The sequence below is a fragment of the Cupressus sempervirens genome, chromosome 2 (genome assembly GCF_028749045.1).
Source record: "Cupressus sempervirens isolate cs-2001-9-10 chromosome 2, ASM2874904v1, whole genome shotgun sequence".
In the NCBI taxonomy this organism is placed as follows: domain Eukaryota; kingdom Viridiplantae; phylum Streptophyta; class Pinopsida; order Cupressales; family Cupressaceae; genus Cupressus; species Cupressus sempervirens.
This window is the reverse complement of record NC_143119.1, coordinates 57,428,176-57,432,970: the sequence shown is the minus strand read 5'-3', so window position 1 is coordinate 57,432,970 and position 4,795 is coordinate 57,428,176. Positions and strand designations below refer to the sequence as shown.

Here is a 4,795-nt window from a genome sequence, read left to right as displayed (position 1 = left end):
TTTAACTAAAGAAATTGCATTTAATCTTGTTGGGCTCAATCCAAATCTGCTTTGAATTTAGAACTAGTAGCTGTTGCAATGCTATGAGATCTAACTTGCACTAACCAATCTCTGTGTGAGTTGTTACTACAATGCACACAGTGTTACACTTACAATAATATAACATTAACCTATTTATCAACAACTTTATATTGACTTACATAAATTCATTTTCAATTTCCCCTAGCCCCAGAATAATCAGATACTATTGCTTTCACTACCTAGTAGAATGTGTAATGCCCACCTTCAGATTCTATTTAATTGACCCCCTCCTCATCCTCTAAACTCACCCAATCTCCTCTTCTCTTGTATCTCTTATCACATCTAATTGAGCCATTTTTCTAAGGCCCATTCCCTGGTCATTTTTGAAGGGCTGGTAAGTGTATTATCAAAGGTTCTATCATATTTTCTCGACTTGCCTTGATGATTGAGATTCTCTTCATGGGAGGTTTAGTAAGAGTATGTATTTGGATTTGTAGATTGTTAAGCATGTCTGCCATTGGGTTTCAATGGGTAAGGTAGGTATTCTTCTTTAAAGATTGCTAATTTTTGATTTTGGGCTTTATTTGGTGTTTGGTGGTCATTGCTCCACCTATTTTCATGTTTTCTTGCTCTGTCAAGTGAAGGTCTGCATGATTTCTAGCCGAGCTATAGATTTGTGTATAGTTTTTCAGGATGAAAGCTAATAAAATGTTTAACTCATAATGGGGTTCTGTTAAGTTGGATTTATGTTTCTTGTTGTCACTCAGTGTTCTCGTTATTAAATGTGGCTGTACATGTTTGTAATATCTTTGTGGGTCTGGTCAATGTAGTTTTGAAGGGTTGGGTTGGAAATTATAGTCTTTCAAGCTAGGGAATGCCAAGTGTGAGGATTTGCAATAATGCTTGTCTTGTTGTGAATGTGGGTAGTTCCAGTATGGGAATTCTATGAGTTTCACAAGGGTATATTGTGTAAGAATCTGTGATGTATTTTTCATTGTTGAATCTAATTATGCTAGAATGTTTAATTGTTGAATGCTTGGCTGGAGGGGATGTGTGAATGCATGTCTTGTTGTGAATGCGGCTATGAGTTTAGATATGCAAATTCTATGACATTCACATGGTTGATCTTTGTGTATAAGCTAAGATGTACTTTTGGAATATAAGTGCTCTTTTGAAGAGTTCTTCTTAACTAAGCTAGAATATTTGATTTTTTCTGCTATACAAATATCAATAAATAGAATGAAAATGTTGTATGGGTGTTTACCTGATGCAAGAAATGGCTATTTGAGTATCAATCCTATTAAGCTAATTGTCAATATCAAGATTTGTACTAGTTTCAAGTTGGACCAATGCACATGCAACCTTTTATGGTGGAGGTGATGCTTCTATTACAATGGGTAAGTGAGTTCAAAGTTCAGTAGATTGTTTATCATTCAGATATGAGGAATCTCTCTATCTCACCCACTTATCTATTGTTTCATGTCTTTCGGGAGGGGCATGTGGATATTGAAATCTCTATAGCCAAGGCTATGGCACCAGTATAGTAGCTCTAAGCATAGCCCTCTTCAACAATGGCCTCAGCTGTAGAGCTTGTTTTCAAATAAAGTGCAGTGCAGATCCAAGGTGGTGCCTGCCTAGCACCATTGTAGTGACTGCTACAAACTTTTGCCCTCCCAACTCTAGCCTCCTTACCAATGCAGGTGGATGGTGCAATCCCCCGAAACAACAGTTTGATCTCACTCAACCTGTCTTCCTTAGGATTTCCAAGTACAAATCTAGAATTGTTCCTATCATCTATAGAAGGTGAGTTGCAAGGAAATGGATATTCACTTCCTAGGATGTATGAATGTTTAAGTTGCCTCTTTCACCATAACTAATGCACAGGAATGGCATCTATGGACTGACCCACCAGAATGCACAGTGACCTACACCCCCTCCCAAACCTCCAAGTACCATCTCCAAGACATTCCCTCACCGGTGACTTAGAGTACCCAAGTACCCCACCTTCACCATTCCCCAACCACACTGATGCTAGGATGGGTACTTCAATTTTTATTTGAATTTTTATTTATAAATGTTACTATTGAATATGTTTTATATTACTATATTGAATGTTCAATAATTTTAGTTCTTGTTGTAATTTTTATACATTCAAGTATTTTAATTTAGTATGTTACATCATCTCCCCCTTCTTGAAGTTGCCTAGCTATTCCCGCATCCCAAAATTGAGGCCCATTGCCCCATTCTAAAAACCTATGTTTGGGCATCCTGTAGTACCCTAGTACTGGTGTTGCACTGTAAAATACTCCATAGGCATGGTGCAATCTGCTGGCTATGTAGCCCTCTGCATGCATTAGTGCTTCCTAGAGATCAGAAAGCCCATTCTAGGTATAAATATAGCCTAATGGGGCACATGCATATTAATCTTAATAGTAATTAACCATTTCTTGGGTTTTTTTATTTTCAGCGTCCCATGTCAAAAGAGAGGTGGAGTTAGATTTAGCATCAATGGGCACTCCTACTTCAATTTGGTGTTGATAACAAATGTTGGAGGAGCAGGGGATGTGCACTCTATTTCTATAAAGGGATCCAGGACTGGGTGGCAAAAGATGTCTCGCAACTTGGGGCATAATTTCTAGAGTAACTCCTACTTGAATGGCCAATCTCTCTCATTCAAGGTGACTACCAGTGATGGAAGGATTGTCACCTCATACAATGTTGCTCCTACTCACTGGAAATTTGGCTAGACTTACAGTGGAGCTCAGTTTCATTAAACTACTTCTCTAATTAGTCATATTAATATAATTCTAAGCCCGAAGATAAGCTATAATCTGCATTTTCCATGTATCTCTAGACTCCATGAACTAAGAATTGGGCTTATTTTATTGTGGCCTCTATTCAAGTTCATTAACTATATTTCTATGTGTAACTTATTATCCGGGCTGCCATGGTGGAATACACTACACCCACTCCTCGCATTGACTATTGAAGATTTGTACCATCTTATCGTATTTACCATCTTACCATTTGTACCATCTTAATGTTAAATATGTTAAATATTTTTATTTTTTGGGCTCTCATTCTCACCGTGTGGTTATCAAACAAAAATTGGTTGAGCTTTTTTGGGTGGTTAGGGGAATTAGAGATGACACTTTGATAAATTTTCTAGACATGGCTTTATAATATTTTTAACACACTTTTCCTCTGGCATCCTAAATATTGTTAGAGAAAAAAGGCTTTGCCTCCATGCTCCAGGGCACCATGTGTCAACATCAATCTATTAATGAAGTTGTTGAATTTATCATGATTATTCCCATTAATTAGGATATTCCAAAATTTGATAGATGAGTTGTCATGCTTTGATCTAGAAGAATGCTCTAATGTCACAATGAACTATCTGCATGAAATAATTAGAGTGAAGATATTCTTGAGCATTGGCTACATCTCTAGCTATGTTCAACATTTTTTCTAGTCCCAATCTACCACTACCTTGATACAAACAATTCTCCATGCTTTCATTTGAGAAAAACTCAAAGATCAAAGATTTGAAGTTAACATTGGAATACGTAGTAATGATTCTTGCAAGATTTTGGCATCAAACATTCTGTAATAACTTACATTCCACTTTGAAAGTCTTGTCTGATTCTTCATCTACTAAACTAAGAATATTCACAACAAGATGGATCCCATCAGTAAAAAATCCTTTATACATTGATCCATAATTGTTTTTTGCTAGCAGATTGGACTTATGGAATTTATTAGTTTCTACAAGAAGCACCTCATATGAGATAACTGGATGCTCCACTTTTTTAAGGATTTTATGAATTACTTATGATAGATTGAGCTCTATGTAAGTGTTTTCATGTGAACAATGTCAATACAACTGCCCCAAATGAAAAAATAGCACTAACAGTAGCAACTCCAACTAGCACTCCCTGTAGAAACTAAGAAAAGAGTTCCATGTATAATTAAAATCTATGTTTGTGTTGTGCAGTACAGTAGGGGAAATGATGTTTGTTAATTTATTGTATGAAAGGTTCAATACTATGAAACTCTTCAAATTTGATAATGATCTTGGAATATCTTCTATCAACATTTTATTGGAAATATCAAAGATTTCTAGAGTAATCATGTTGGATAGAGAGCTTCGAATTTTTCCTTTTAGAAAATTGAGGCTAATATTCAAAGCAATCTATAGCATAGAGATTGCTAACTCCTTGTGGAATTATTCCACTAAGCTTATAACTACCAAAATAAATCTCTATCAAAGACTTTCTATCCTATATATTCCCTAGTATAATTCTTGGTAGACAATTATTTTGCAAACATAGATTCTAAAGCTGTTAAAGCTTAAATAATTTTGGGGATTTGGATCTTGATAAGAGATTGTAACTCAAATCCATATATGTTAGTGCTAGAAAATTTGATAGAATATTTCCCTCAAATTTATTATTTGACAGCTTTATATGCTGCAACTGCACAAGTTTGGGTAGTACTTCGATCAACAAGACCCCCAAGGCATTATATCCAAGATCAAGTACATGGAGTTTTGTACAATTAGCTAACATCTTTAGAATTGAGCTATTTAAATAGTTGTTATTCATTTATAGGTATGTCAAATTTGGCGCATTTCAATTTGTTAGAGGGGTACTTCTGATCAAGTTGTTATTAGCTATGTACAACTTGTATAATATTCTAGGAAAATTCTAAGGTATCTTTCTAGAGATAGTACTACTTCTAAATTTTGATGTTTTAGTAGTGAATAAAGATTTTG

The 4,795-nt window shown here is 35.4% G+C and overlaps 1 pseudogene; it reads left to right on the top strand.

The window, feature by feature from the left end:
• Nucleotides 1-1,363: 1,363 nt before the first annotated feature.
• On the top strand, nt 1,364-2,795 carry LOC149571046 (expansin-A1-like; annotated as a pseudogene).
• The last annotated feature ends 2,000 nt before the right edge of the window (nt 2,796-4,795 follow it).